Here is a 16,430-nt window from a genome sequence, read left to right as displayed (position 1 = left end):
CAAACTATTTCTACTTCAGAGTGGAAACTAAATAATTACCCAGCTTTTGTTTAGACATGTAGGGAAACTAAAGTATTACATGAAAAGAATTCAAGGTTTTTCTAAATATGCACATATATATGTATGCACATATACAAATGTACATGTATGTATATATATATATATATGTATATATATATATATATTCCAAATAAATTTGAGAATGACAGATTTAAACAAGATGCAAAGAAAATTCAATTTTTTTCTATTTTTAAAGAGTTGTATTGGGTATAATTTCAAAGCTATAACTAAATGCCTAGTCAACAAATCCTAGGAGAATAAAACAACCAAAAAATAAAAAGATAAAAGATAAAAATCACTACCAGTAGAATATCACTTCTTTTATTATGTGTTTATGCTGTTGATGTATTTTATGTCATATGGTTTAGAAATAGGTTTCAAAAATCAGTTCCCTCCTTGTTGCTTACATGTAAGCTATATTAACATTTGTTAAAATGAACTATATGAAAGCCACGTGCATAGTTTAGGAAAAACAAAAGAAAATAGGCACCACATCTTGCTAAAGCTTCAAGCAAGTAACTTAATGTCACATCTTGACGGTTTGTATCAAGAGAGTGGGAATAATTTGATTGCTGGTTTTTTCCCCCACCATGTTCTTCCCCATTTCATTGCAGCCTCTACTTAACTGCCAAAATGGTCTTCCTAAATTGTACATCTGGACATGTCATTTCCCTCACCCACACTCCCATTCAATAAATTCCAATGACTTCCTATCACTTTTAGGATCAAATATAAAATCCTCTGTTTGATATTTAAAGCCTTTTATAACCTACTTCTCCCTTCCTCACAAATATTTATAGATTTTTTTACACTTATATGCTTCTACATACTATGGGATCCACTGATACCACTTCCTTACAGTACTTGGTACAAGAAATTCTATCTCCTAGCCATTTTCATTGCCTATCCTACATGGGATTTTCTCCCTTCTTAGCTACAATTCTTGGCTCTCTTGGTTTCCTTCAAATCGCATATGATATCTGATTTTATACAGGAAAACTTTCCTGATGTTCCTTAATTCTAATGTTTCACTTCTGTTAATTTTTTCTTTATATATATATACATATATTTATTGTGTATTGTTGTTTACATGTTTCACACTCTAGACTATGAGTTGCTTGAGATTTTGCATGTCTTTGTAATCCTAGCACTTAGCCTACTGACTGACACATAGTATGCACTTAATAAATGTTAACTAACTAAATGATAATTCAGTGATTATTCACATCTTCAATTGGAGGCTCTAATTTGAAATACTGAATGATATAAAAAAAGAAAAGGAAATATAAGAAAACAAGAAAATCTTTTCAAAGTTGTAGAAAGAGAGAAATTGAAGACAGAAGAATAAACTGCATGCAAATGGAATCACAAGAAGATGGAGACAGAAAGGAGAATATTTCTACTTGTGACATCTGACTCTTCAGATAGAAACTTGCTGATTGGAAAAGACACTGCTTTGCTGATTGTCTAAATAAAAGGCACATTTACTGGAAATTTAAGGAAAAAAGCTGAATACTGCTGTTTATGAGAGGGGAAACCTCTAAGGGATATTTGCCTTTATAGCTCTCTATTGACCTTTACAATTAGATAGGGGGAAAGAACAGAGAAGACAAAAGAGGCATTGCATATTTTTTTTTTTTTGCTGCGAACTCTTCTTGGCTATGAGAATAAACTTGGAGATTATTGGGCAAAGCAGAATCCCACTTTATTTGATGATCTAAGGACCTGGACAATTCTCAATTAAGGTAACTGTTTGTGGCTATAATAGCCTAACACTTTCTCAGTACCACAGTAAAGGCCCCTGTGAACTTAAAAAAGCTCATCACTGTTTCTTTGGCTCTCTAGTTAATGAGACTGATGTCATTGTTTCATTGTCTTGAGAGCAAAAGAATTATTTTGCCTAAGAGGAGAACAGTGAAAACTAGAAGGAGAAAAGGTAGTAGAGAAGTAGCTTCATTTGGTGAAGATTATTCTTGAAAGTACCAATTATATTCAGGCTTAGTCTCTAAAGCAGGGGTCGGCAATGTATGGCTCTCGAGCCATATCTGGCTCTTTTGAGGGCCACATATGGCTCTTTCTGCAGGAGCCATCAAGTCAATTTTTTTTCAGGCACTGTTACAGGAGCCGCACTGTGAGCACTGTACGGTTCTCACGAAATTACATTTTAAAAATGTGGTGTTTATGGCTCTCACGGCCAAAATGGTTGCCGACCCTGCTCTAAAGATTTGATTTCCATTTGACACATTGCTTTTCATACTCATGTGCCTCCTTTCTAGGTTTTAGAGAGTGTGCTCACTCTTGGCCACAGATACTATATTCAGGTGTGAGAGTAACTCAAAGTTTGAGTATTCCTTCTATGATCTTCCTTAGAATATATGATGATCATTTCCAATTTTTTCTAATGCTTTGATAATTAATAATTTTATTTTATGATTTAGTATATATTTGTTGTTTATCAGTTCATATGTCAGGGTAATTGATTTAATAATAGTTGGATATATAACTAGTGAGGACTCATGACCTCAATACACACACACACACACACACACACACACACACACACACACACACGTCATTTCTACCCCTAGCACCTTAGAAGAAAGTAGTGAGTACCAGGTAAATGCTTATTGCTACTCCTTTGGGAAAGGACAAACAAACAAGTCTGACTTTGGAGGGCAAGTTTGGATGAGTGAACAAAGGCATAGTAAGAGAAAAAAAGGTTCTAATGTCATGTTTCTGACATGAGAGTATCTGTCCATATCATTATTTGAAAATACAAAGATTTCAGATGGGTTATGACAGGAAAAGCTGTTTTCTTAGTTCATTCAGAAAAGTGAAAATTTTTGCTATTTTAAAGACTTAAGAGAAAACCACTGTGAAGCTATAAGGGATAAGGGCATAATGATTCCTTAGACTTAAACTGGCACATATTACTGAAAGTGAGGAAATTTATTACAAGTTTATTTTTTAAAGCACTGGAAAGTCTCATAGTTCTTTTATAATTAATACTTCAGACGAGTATACAACTGGAATGATATTTTCATAGTATATCCTTAGGGAATGATTATCTAAAATCACTCTTTCCTGTTATGGCTTCCATGATCAATAATGGAAAAATAATAGAAAGATCATTAATTTGGATATGTAAGGATGGAATTTGTCCAAGGGGGATGAATAGATATTAAAAAGTAGGATAAAAGTAGAGAAGGGCTATTCATATTTTTTAGCAAACCATGTTAATCTTTTGCTGATTCTCTTCTAAACAATAAGTCTATGAATTTACCAGACTGGTATAGGAGGTAAGATAGCTATACACATCTGTTGCATCATTCATCATTATGGCTTCCATTCTTTTCATGCTACAGAAACATTGTAAAATCTTAATTTGTAATATTATAACCATATTTTCTAGTACAGTGAGTACAGAATAATGAGGATATTGAATAAGCAATGACAATAACAATTTGTAGGGCATTTTTCAATTGATTTTAAGAGGAAACAACATTTAATTCACTCCTGATACTAGTTCTGTTGAGTATATGAAAGCATACACCGAGATTTACATTTGTTCAGGACTTACTCTAGTCAATTAAAACTGGCACCAATATTGTGAGCTCCTGAGAGCTCAGAAAGGGCAAAAACTGGTCCTTGTGTGAAATTAAGCAGATCAAAGCTCCTGTGCCAATGAACAGAGTGTTTCAAACCTTTGAATTTTCATTTCACTTTTAGTCTGGTTGAGATATGTATATTCAATCAAAAAAGAAAAAGATACAGGTTAAGTTAGATGCTCTAAGCTCACTTCTGCCTCTGAGGTTATAAAAACCTTATCCATCATATTATCTGCTATCTTAGGAAGGGAGAGAACATGCATCACAATATGTCAGAAAATGATTATTAAATATTGTATCTACATGTAATCTAGAAAAAAAATAAAAATAATAATTAAACAAAATAAAATCTATCACCAAAGGGTGAGATAAAATGGGCTGAATGCCATATATTGCCATGGAAGGAGCACTTGCACCAATGTGAACATGAATTCTTTGAAGCACTGACTCATAAATGGCAAAGATAAATGGAAATGGTTGCCTTGATATAGTGTAAATATGCAGTTTTTGTTTTTCCCATCTGTGGACAAAGGACAGATTACCAATTATTTTTAAATGTTTCCTTCTTTTGCTTTCCTTCCTCTGATTCTCACCTAGTTTGTATCACATCTGTGATTGTCAATAGAGAAGTAATCATACTACTTTTTAAAATGCTCTTTTAAGATCTGTACTTGCCATTTTCTCTTTCTGACTCAGCTTAGATATTAAAAATAATTCTAAAGAATGAAAGAGAAAAAAACTTGCCCTTCAGCCCAAGAAGAAACTGCAGACCTTGTGATTATGCCCAATAATCAGGTTAGGTATCTCTAGGTGTTGCCAAATATTTCATAACTTATTAAATAGAAAAGAAAATACTCTTAAGGGTCGCTGATTCATGAATGGAAGTATTCATTTGGTTCTATGACAGAATAACTGAGACAGTCTCTTCACTTCTGTTTCAGAAAGTTATATTATTTCACTTGGCTTAACTGGAAGATCAGAATTTGGATGATTGGCTAGTAGGATTAAAAAATAAAAGAAATCTTCATTTCCCTACTGTGTAGGGTTTACCTAATCAATTTATCCTGGCATTATATATTTACTGTTATGGTAGACCTAGTACTTCCTTTGGTAGTAATTTCAATAAATAACTGTTGGCTTTTGGAAATTGAAGCTGAAATTCTAGATATAATTTTCTCCTTTTATTAGATGCTATTACATCAGAGAAAGTTTTAGGAAAAAAATACAATAATAGTATTCATCTTTGTAGGATGGGGGTGATAGTAATGTACAGGAAAGATTATTCTAGATAGATGAAAGATTGTGACAAATCAGAATAGGAGAAGGAAAAATTGGAGAGAATAAATAAGATCAGTGGACTATTGGAGATCAGAGGTCAAAGAGCATATATCATTCATGTTTTGCACTTTGCAAATAAGGAAATTTATTCTGATTCAAGTGAATTATCCAAGGTGACATGTTTAGCAAGATGGGCACAGATAGAATTTGACCAAATTCAATGATAATAGCTAACATGTATACAGCACTTTAAGTTTGAAAATGCTACAGACTTAACAGAGATTGCTTACTGCCACTTCTCAATATTTATAATTAGAAATGAATGGAATTTTATACAGATTACATTATTTTATTGCTATAACAATCCTATGAGATGATTGATATTATAATCCCTATTTTAAAAACAAATAAATGGAGACCATTAAAGGCTAAGTAACTTGTTTAGGGTTAATAAATGCGGTGTGTTGGATTTGGCTATGATTTTCTGAAATTCATGCCCAATATTCTGTCTGCTACATCACTTAGTTGGTTCAATAAGACTTACCAAATATCTACTATGTTCTAGGCACACTAGTGAAGAAAAAAAAGGAACTGAAAAATTCCACACAATAGGCGTGTAGATGATTATAATACAAGCTGGAATAAAAGGAGAGAGAAGAAAATCCAGACAAAGGACTCTGGAAATTTTTGAGGAAAAAGAGATCACTTTGCTAGGAGGTGGCAAGGCTTTAGAATTGAATTGTCATTTGAATTGACCTTTGAAGGAAAGTAAAGAATTTTAAAGGTGGAGATGAGGAGGGTGTGCCTTTAAGGCATGGAAGATGGATAACCCATACAAGAGCATGGAAGTGAAAGAAAACATTTCAAGATTGGGAACAACTTATAGTTCACTTGGACTGGAACAGAGGTTGTAAGGATGAATAATATGAAAAAAAATAGTAAATAGGCTAAAGTAATATCAATGCCAGTTGTTACTGATGAACTTAAAGTCATATTTTTTAATGGGCAACAATTAACAGAAATGGATAATTACTGAACACTATCCTGGAGTTCTCTTCTACCAAAAATAAATCTTCCTGGGGGTGGGGGGGAATTAAAGAATAACACATATTTCTTTGGGCAATAAATATGGCTTGTTCCTTTACACTTAAAGAAAATCAAGAAAGTTTTAAAAAGTTATTTTTAACTTTATATAGAAACTCTCTGATTTAAAAATATTATTTAAAATAGTTTTTCAGTTGGGTTGAAAGTATTAGAATATAGAAAAAATATCATGAAATAGTTGAAATGTAGCATGATATAGTAGATGGAGGACTCTTACTAGCTCTACATATAGGACCCATAGGAAATCAACTATTGTGCCTCAGTTTCCTAATCTCTAAGAGAAGATAGTTGGCCTCAAAAATCTCTAAGGTCACTTCCATCCCTAAACTTATCCTATCATCTATGATCTCATGACATAGTATCTGTGTGAGAAGTCACTTAACTTCTCAGTGCCCAAGGAACGTCTATAAGATCTAATATTTACAGATGGACTATTGATCTGCATATGAAAGGAATTTCTGAATAAACAAAATAACAGTTCTGGAAGAAAGAATTTTTTAAAAAAGGAAAGACAGAATGACATAGAGGAATTGGAATAAGAAGAATTGAGTTTGATTCCCCAGCTCTAATAATTATTACCAATGTAATCTTAGGAAAGATAATTTAAAACTTTCCTTGCTCACTTCTACCTTCTCCTCAAAAACCAATGAGATTTAATTTTTTTCTACCTATCCTTTCTTCCACAAAGCCATAATTTAAAGGAAGATTTGGAAAGTGTCTTTTCTTTCTTGGAAATCCCAGTAATGCAGATCATTGTGTTTTGTAAATAATAACCAATCATCTAAGAGTAAACTTTGGTGGGGGTAGAGTGGACAGTTTGGTGGCTCAGTGGATTGAGAGCCAGGCCTAGAGATGGGAGGTCCTGGGTTCAAATTTGGCCTCGGACACTTCCTAGACATATGACCCAGGACAACTCACTTAGTTCCCCATTGCCTAGTCCTTACAATTCTTCTGCCTTGGAAACAATATATAGTATTATTTTTGGTTGTTTTTTTTTACCTTGAAGGTAAATAACATTTCATAAGTTTATTTCTTTACATTCTTATTATCTATAAATATATTTGTTATTTATAAAGTACATTTTTATAATTAAAAGCATACAAAATGAAAAATTCATGTGATTTTGGGGGGCCAGAACAGATTAATTTTATTTCTATTAATTTAAATGGGGAAATTCCATTTGACACTCAAGCAAATTGAGTTATGAGCTTGGTCATGGAACTAATTAAACTCAAGTGTCAAGGTACCACTGTATTTTCCATCACCATTCCCAGAGTTCTCCAAAACATCATTTCTTCTGACATTGACTAAAGTCCCCATGGATGTTTTTCTCCTTTTCTTAGTTCAATGACATAGTATTGTTTCCAAGGCAGAAGGTAAAGGTTCTTTTTTTAAAAAAAGATTAAAGTTTTGGATTTACATGAATCAGAATCAAGCTTTGAAGCATCTCACACAAATGTCTCCTTTATCTAATGATTCATATAGGATTCTCCCAGAAATGTTGGAGTTTGGTCTGCATAAGACATTGAAATTTCTTTTTTGTTGGTATTATAATTATTTTATTTATTGTTTTTCCCAGAATACATTGATATAATTTTAAATAATTATTTTCTGACATTTTGTAAACCATGTTCTCTCCCTACCTGCCAAACTTCACCTCTCTTCAAAAGGGCATGTAATGTTACAGAGGTTGTACATATGTTATCATACAACACATATTCTCATAGTTATCATATTTGAAAGAATACATATATCACACCAGAGAAAAACTAATGGAGGAAATATAGTGAAGAATGGTATACTTCAGTCTGTATTTAGACTCCCTCAGTTCCTTCTATGGCAATGCATAGCCTTTTTTGTTGTGAGTCTCTTGTTGTCTTGCCTATATGTATTATTGATAATAGTCATTCACAGTTGATCATCAGATACTATTGTAGTTATTGTGTACAATTACTTGATCTTTGAAACAGTGCGAGGAATATTATTTGTCATTCATAGCAATAACTTACGATTATGGATCACAAGTTTCAACTTGAAATGATCTATATTCATTTAGTACCCTTAAGCAAATATTATTGGGTCTCTTGTTTTTCTCTTTCCATGTAAATTCTTAAATTATGTCTTCTCTCCCACTGGTAGTGTTTTAGAATTTTTGGTCGTCTTCTTGTGTCTTGCGTTTGGACTTTATTTAGGTCTGGCTTATAATGCAGGAATGCTTAGAAATCTTCTATCTTATTGAATGCCCAGTTCCCCCTCTGAAAGAATATACTCAGTTTTGCTGGATAGGTGACTCTGGGTTGTAAACCCAAATCTTTTGCCTTCCTAAATATCATATTGCATGCTTTTTGATCCTTTAATGTGGAAGCTGCAAGGTCCTGTGTGATAGTGATTGTATCTCCATGTTATTTGAATGGTTTCTTTCTGGCTGCTTAAAGAATTTTCTCCATAGCTTGGTTGTGCTTGAATTTAGCTATTACATTCCTGGAAGTTGTCATTTGAGGATTTCTTTTTGGAGGTAATCTGTGAATTATTTCAATTTCAATTTTACTTTCTTGTTTGAGGATTTCTGTAGTTATCTTTGATAATTTCTTATAATATGATGTCCAGTTTTTTTTCTTGATCAAGATTTTCAGATAGTTTAATAATTCTCAAACTGTCTCTCCTAGATCTATTTTCTAGGTTGTTTTTTCAATAAAATATTTCATATTTTTCTCTGTTGTTTTTTCATTCCTTTGACTCTGCTTTATTGTTTCTTGACTTCTCATCAAATCATTTTTTAAATGATCGATTCTGATTTTTAAGGCGTGATTTTCCTCTGTCAGTTTTTGGTTTTCCTTTTTCAATTGGCCTGTTTGTTCTTGCATCACTTTCCTTTCTTCTTGCATCACTTTTATCTCTCTTTCCCCACTTTTCCTTTGCCTCTCTTTATTGGTTTTTTAAGTCTTTTTGGAGCTCTTCCAGAATCTGTGTCCAATCCATATCATATTTTTCTTTTCAACTTTGCATGTGTTTCCTTTGCTTTTACTGCCCCCTTATGTGTATGTCCCTCACTCTTTGTCTCCATAAAAATCTTTAGAATTTCATGATTTTTTGTCATTTACTCATTTTTCCTATCTAATTGTAGGTAGGCTTGGGGGATGATGTAATGGTCTGAGGGCTAAGAGCTCTGAGAGCCTCTCCCCCTGTTGATCCAATTGACCCTTGAGATGCTGATGACTTAAGGACTTGCCTGAGGCTTTGGCATAAGCTTTTGATCTCACTCTGAACTTGATCAGGTCAAGGGCAGTTCAAATTCTAACACCAGGCTTAGGATCAGGTTTTTGGTTTTTATCCTGGAGCTCAGCCCTTAGTTTTGGACAAAAAGATTGCCTCCCACCCCCACCCCCAATAGTGTCCTTAAAACAAAGTGTGAACTATGTCCTCATCCCAAACCCAGACTAGGATTGCTGACTTCATTCCCTCTTGACCCACAAGGATCAGCCTACTTCAGGCCAGATTGCTGTAGGCTTGGACTCCAGACGTCTCCACAGGTTTGAAATTTCAAGGGGTATGGGTTGGCTTGTACGACTATTTGCCCCAGAAGGATCCCAGAGTCTGATGCTGGCTTGAGCTTAAGTTCTGAACCTGAAAGCAGATGTGAGGTGTGGGTTGTGGCTTTCTCTTGGCTTACTCTTCCTTCCTTGCTACAGCCTCTTGCTAGCTCTTGTAAACATAAAAAGGCCTGTCTTGAATGTTTGATAAAATAGAGACAGAGAAAGTCTATGTGGTGAATCTCTCTCCCAGCACCTGGGGCCAAATATACACTGAGAGACTTTAAGAGGTTGTTACCCTGAAACTGGGTGAACTGGATGGTCGTGCCACCCCACAAGAGTATGGGGCAAGGCTTCCCTATAAGAGGAGGTATGTGGTACCCCAATCTGATCCTGAATAAGGACAGGGTTCACTCAAACCTCCCCTGAGGTCAGTCAGTTTCACGAGGGGGGGGGAAGGGGGAAGGGCTGGCTTCAAGATGGAGGCAGCCAGACCAAGCTGTGATTCCCCTCTCCCTCGTTTTCTCTCAGGCATTCTGGAACACTATCTGACTATTGAATGACTTTTTATTTTTCACAAATCAGGGATTGGGGAAAGGGGTGAAGGGCAGAGGAATTTTGGGGTGCCCTCTTCTCTATTTCTATGGGGTCTGTCACTTAGGAGGATACCCTAATGTTTCCCCTTCCTAAGCTTCTCCCCCCCACATTTTTCCTCCTATCTCTATTTCTATTTCTCTGTTACTATCCTTTTCTATACTTGTAAGTTTGACTGAAAAGGGGTCTCTCAGCAAGGTTGGGAATGGATGAAGGAGACTAAGAGATCACTCCCAAAATGGGGGCCAAACTTATTGTTTTCCAGTTGTCTCAGAAGTTTTTGTCAACTAGAGTTCTTATTCCCAAATCTAGGATATTTGGATTTATCAAATGCTAGATTGCCCAAGTCATTTACCGGTACAAATTGTGTATCTAGTCTATTCCAGTGATCTACCATTCTATGTCTTAGCTATTACTTAACTGTTTTGATGATCACTATTTTATAATACATTTTGAGACTTGTACTGATAGGCCACCTTACTTCACACCTTTTTAAAACTAATATCCTTGATTTTCCAGTTCATTTATCTAGATGGATCTTATTACTTTTTTCTAGTTCCATAAAATAATTTTTGGTAGTTTGGTATGTCACTGAATAAATTAATTTAGACAGAATTGTCATATTTGTTATAATAGCTCAGCCTTCCCATAAGCAATTAACATTTTAAATTGTTTACATCTGTCTCACTTTCCATTTGCAAGATTCTACCTTTTAAACAGTTATTTTCTTGCCAGATCTCTTCCATTTTCCTCAAAATCTCAGTTTTGAACTCTTCCATAGCTTGTGAGGAGTTTTCCTTATTTGAGGAGGGTCCAGATGCTTGTTTGTTCTCCTCCTCTGTTTGCTCGGTTGTCTGGATTTTATTCTGTGTAAAAGTTGTCGAGTGTTAAAGACTTCTTTTTCTTGTTGTTAATCTTTCTCTTCTGAGCTTCCTGAGACTGGGTAGCCATCGTTAGCCCAGCAGCTTCTCAGCTTCTCAGGTTTATCCTCGTGCTCAGGGTCTGTCCACGGTCGCGGTCTATTGGCTCCTGAGGTCTGTCTGTTTTTTTCCAAGGTCAAGCCCCCTGGTGGACCCCTTGCTTGATCCTCTGCCGGAAGTTTCTTTACAAGTCTCAGGGCGCTGCTTCCACAGTCTTATGCCAGTCTGCACTGGTTCCCCACTCAGGGTTTCAGAGCTTTAGCTCTTGGCTGTGTCTGCCTCCACCCACTCCTCCACCTGTGCCTGCACTCTGCTCCCGAGCTCTGTGCCCTGTGTCCGTTCTTGGCGTTCTGCTCCCGCGCTCAAATTTTGTGTGCGTTCGTTAGCTTTTTGGGGTCCTAAATCTTGCTGCTCTCAGGAACAAGCCCTGGAGCTGCCAATGACTGGATTGGTACCCCAAACTTGCTCTATTTCTTTTTAGCTGGCTTCGGCGCTATAGGTGTTGTGTGTGGAGGGGGTGGGGGTGAGGTGGTTGCTCAGCCTGCGATTTAGTGAGAGCTGTTTCACCCCTTTATAGCATGGAAATGTCCCGATTCCACGTACCTTCCAAGCTGTGCCCTGTTGTGGGGTTCCTCCATTCGTCTGGACTTGTTTTTATGTCCCCTTGAGGAGTTTTGTGTGTTTTGGTCAGGAGAGGTTAAGAGCTGCTTCTTACTCTGCCGCCATCTTAACCCGGAACCACTTTTTGGTTTATTTTTTGTAAAATTATCTAGTTCTGAGAGGGGAAAGTTGAAGTCCTCCACTAGTATAGTTTTACTATTTCCTTCTGAAACTCATTTAATTTCTCCTTTTAAAATTTGGAGACAATATAATTTGGTGCACTTATGTTTAGTACTGACATTACTTAATTGTTGATGGTAACTTTATCAAGATATAAATTCCTTCCTTATCTGTTTTTATTAGATCTATTTTTTTTTCTTTAGCTTTGTCTGAGTTCATGATTGGTAATCCTTCTTTTTTTTTTAACCTTATCTGAAGCAAAATATATTCTGTAGCAGTTCCTTACCATTACTGTGTGTCTCCCTGCCTCAAATGTGTTCTTGCGAACAGCATATTGTAGGATTCTGGTTTTTAATCCACTTTGTTATCTACTTCCATTTTATGGGTGAGTTCATCTTATTCATATTCACAGTTATAATTATTGGCTGTGTATTACCTTCCATCTTATTTTCCCTTTTTAATTCTTCTCTGCCTTTTCTTTCACTCCATTCCACCTCACAAATCACTACCTCTAACTTCTCTCTCTTCTATTATCCTCCTTGTTTCATTAGCTCCTACTTCTCTATAGGGTAAAGGAGAATTTCAAATCCAAATGAGTATGATTGTTATTTCCTCCCTAAGCCTATTCTGATAAGATTTAAGGTATAAGCATTGCCTGTCATCATCCTCATCCTCTCCTTCACTGTAATAGTTTTCCATGCCTCTCTAGTTAAGATAATTTAACCTCACTCTACTTCTCCCTGCCCTTTTCTCTCATGGAAATCCTCTTTCTCCCCTTGATTTTTTTAGCATATCATGTCATCCTAATCACATAATCCTTACTCCTTTTATATTCTGTATATGTTTACTTCTAACTGTTCTTCTGACAAAAAATTTAAGAGGTATAAATATCATGTTTCCATGTAGGAATATAAACAGTTTGACCTTATTGAATACCTTGCATTTTCTTTTCCTTGTTTACCTTTTTATGCTTCTCTTGCATCTGGTATTTGAACATCATATTTTCTACTTAGATCTGGTCTTTTCATGAGAAATACTTGGGAATCTTTTATTTTATTAAATGACCATCCCCCTATCCCACAAGAAAGGATATTCTCAGTTTTGATGAGTAGGTGATTCTTTGTTAGAGACCTGGTTCCTTTGCTTTCTGGAATATTATATTCAAAACCTTCTGACCATTTAATGTAGAAGCTGCTAAATCCTGGGTAATCCTGACTTTGATGCCATGATATTTTAATTGTTTCTTTCTGGCTGCTTGTAGTATTTTCTTTGTGGCTTGATAACTCTTGAATTTGGCCATATTATTTCTGAATTGTCATTTTGGTATTTATTTTAGGGAAGCATTAGTGGGGTCTTTCAATTTTTTCTTTAACCTCTTCTTAGATAATATCAGGGCAAATTTCTTTGATGATTTCTTGTAATTGGATGTCTAGGACATTTTTTAAAAATCATAATTACAGTTTGTCTAATAATTCTTAAACTGTATCTCCTGAATCTATTTTCTAGGTAAGTTGTTTTCCAATGAAGTATTTCATATTTTCTTCTATTTTTTCATTCTTTGATTTTGTATTATTCTTTTTTGATATCTAATGAAGTCATTGCCTTCTACATGCCCTAACATTTAAGGAATTATTTTATTCAGTGAGCTTTTGGACCTCCTTTTCCATTTGGCCAATTCTACTTTTTAAGAAACTCTTCATTGGATTTTTGTATCTCTTTCTACTTGACCAGTTCTGCTTTTCAAGGTGTTATTTTCTTCTTGAATCATTTTTATTTCTCTTCCCCATTTTTCCTCTGCTTCTCTTTTTTGATTTTTTAATACCTTTGTTATCTCTTTCAGAGCCTGAGACCAATTCCCATTTTGCTTTGAAGTTTCAGGTATAGCTGCTTTGATCTCACTGTCCCCTTTTGAGTATGTGCCAGTCTCTTCATAATACTTTTATATGGTTAGGTGGTTTTTGTTTTAATATTTGCTCACTTACTGATCCTTTTTTTAATATTTCATTTTTATCTTAAATTTAGTCTCTGCTCTCAAAGTAGAGGGGACATTCTCTTAACTTCAAATTTTCCTTGCTGCTATCCTCAGCTCTAATTTTGAGTTTCTGAAAGTTTCAGTTTTTACAATATGATATGATAGCCTCTGGGCTGGGTGCTCTGAAAGCCCCTTCCCACTGCTGATTCAGTATCCCTCAGGGCCTTCTGAAAGCTTTTAGGGTACAGAGCTGTGAGATACCTTGTGCTAGGGCTCAGGATCTCACCTTGGTGTTGGGCAGGGACTTTGGGCACCACTTGGGACCTTACACTGGTCAAGTAAACTGTGGGCTTCCCTGGGCTAAAGCTTGGGACCTCACTGAAAGCTTGTGATAGGGCATGGAACTTCAAGAGTGGGTGCTATGCTATTGGCTTAGTCAGAGTCTCAGAACCTAGAGCAAAGTGATGGGCTTGCTGTTGCCTTCCACTGTTACTTCTGGGTGAGGCTTTGTTGTTATGCAGCTTTGCTAAGAGCTGCACTCTCCATTCAATACCATTTTTCCAGACCCTCTCTGCTTACCTTCCAAGTTGTTTTCTACAGGATAATTGCTTCACTTCATCCTTTTATTGCTCTGTCATTCCAGCATTCATTTTGAAGAATTGTTTAAGCTTGGTTGTAGAGGGTTCTCAGAGAGGTTCAAGTTTTCCTTGATTCAAATCTGGAATCTTGGCTCCACCTTCATAAGGAGTCATGACTCAAACTTTTGCAGCTCCATTTTTGGTTCAGGAAGTGCTTTCAATTTTCTCACCAACTTTCTGGTGTGTTCTCTAGGACTACATTATCCTTGATTTATTTATCCATCTTTTCAAAGTAGAACAAGTTTGCTAGGTGGGGTATATCTTCCTCTGGGAAACTGGATTCTGTGTGTGTTTGTGACCAGATTCTCTCATTCTAAGCCTTGATTCTATCTATACATGTATCTGTCACCCTGAACTCCAGCTTTCAATTCTAAGACTAAGTCTAGGAATATACCTTATGTGCATGACTAGCTGAAAATAAATTATTTTTCATGTGATCTTAAAAGAGCAAGAATACACTCCTTATAAAGGAAACATCAATAACAGGAGGAAAGGGGGCTCATCTTTGTTAAGTCTGTTAAAAGGGAATTAACTTTGATAGAATTTAACCTTGTAAAGACATTAAAACCTTCTTGAAGGGAAAAAAAATGTTCAGGAGGCCCAGATGAGCATCCATTTGGTCACAACCTCTAAACCTGTGGAATCAAATTTAAATGACTAGAGTAGAATGGATGAGAACAGATCTAAATATATTGAAGTGCCCTCAAGTGGTATAAAGGAAGGAGTAGCTGTATTTAAGTGAGGTGGAGGTTTAGCAGGTTAACTACAATGGTATGCTATCTTTTAACTTCCTTCATGCCTGATGGTTTGATCATATTTGCTTTATCTTTATGTCTCCTGCAGTTACATTTCATTCCTTTTCTTGACATTTCTATTAAGGCATGCATTAAACCTCCCTATGGAGGTTTTTTTTTAAGCTAAACAAAGAGAATTTCTTCTTTTCCATGTCCTTGTGAGAGAGGAGTGTCATTCTTTTTATTGAGCAGTTTGTTTTCTATGAACTAGAAGAAACATAAATAAAAGCAACTATTTGCTTAAATGACTTGTCATTCTTTAGGCTGTTTAAACACTGATGGGTTCATTTGATGCTCTGAGTAAATAACTGTCATGTTGAGAAAGAGTAGAAAAAAAGCAATAATAGCAATTGACCCAAAAATACAAAAGGTTGCCATTGCTCTTTAATTTCCTTTTAACAATAAGTCATACATTAGTTCCTGGAACATAGAAATCCCCTACTAAATGCTTCTAGATTGGTTGATTGATTGATTGATAAATGGGGTTTTTTGGAATATAATTCTGTTAGGAATCAATCTTCTGGAAGGGTAAACACATATTTTGCAGTGACAGAAGGCTTAACCCTTGCTACTTTTCCTCAAAAGCATTATGTCCAAAAGGACAAAAATAATGAGGTACCTGGGGAGACATACAACATGGGCCTAGTGTGCCCAGATGTTCAAGATGCCTCAGCCCATCCTCTAGGAAAGTCTATGATAAGGTTAAAGTGAGAAAAAATAAAGAGGCATACATTAAGTTGTTTATGATGTATGAAATGAAGCAAGAAAATATGCAAAGGGAGATTCATTTGTACAGAAAGTAGAAAGAAAAAGAAACTGCAAATTACAAAAATGTAACACATAAAAATATAAGTATAGAGGATGAAACATGAAAGTACAAAAGAGTGAGATGGTAATTAAAAGTTATTCATTAACATATAAGAAAAAGAAGTGATAAATATCTATCCAGAAAGACCACTTTTTAGGAATTTAATACAGAAAATCTAAGGAAAATGATGAAACAAATGAAAAAGTTAGAGGCAGTTGAAAGAATTCTAAAAGGGAAAAAATACCATTTATTCTTAAATATGGATCTAGACAAAAAGATGATGAGTAATGTCTATGAAATGTTCTGTGACATTTGCCCTAGATATTACATATGGAAACAACAAA

Source organism: Gracilinanus agilis, chromosome 6, assembly GCF_016433145.1.
Source record: "Gracilinanus agilis isolate LMUSP501 chromosome 6, AgileGrace, whole genome shotgun sequence".
NCBI lineage: Eukaryota > Metazoa > Chordata > Mammalia > Didelphimorphia > Didelphidae > Gracilinanus > Gracilinanus agilis.
Note: the sequence above shows the minus strand (reverse complement) of the source record.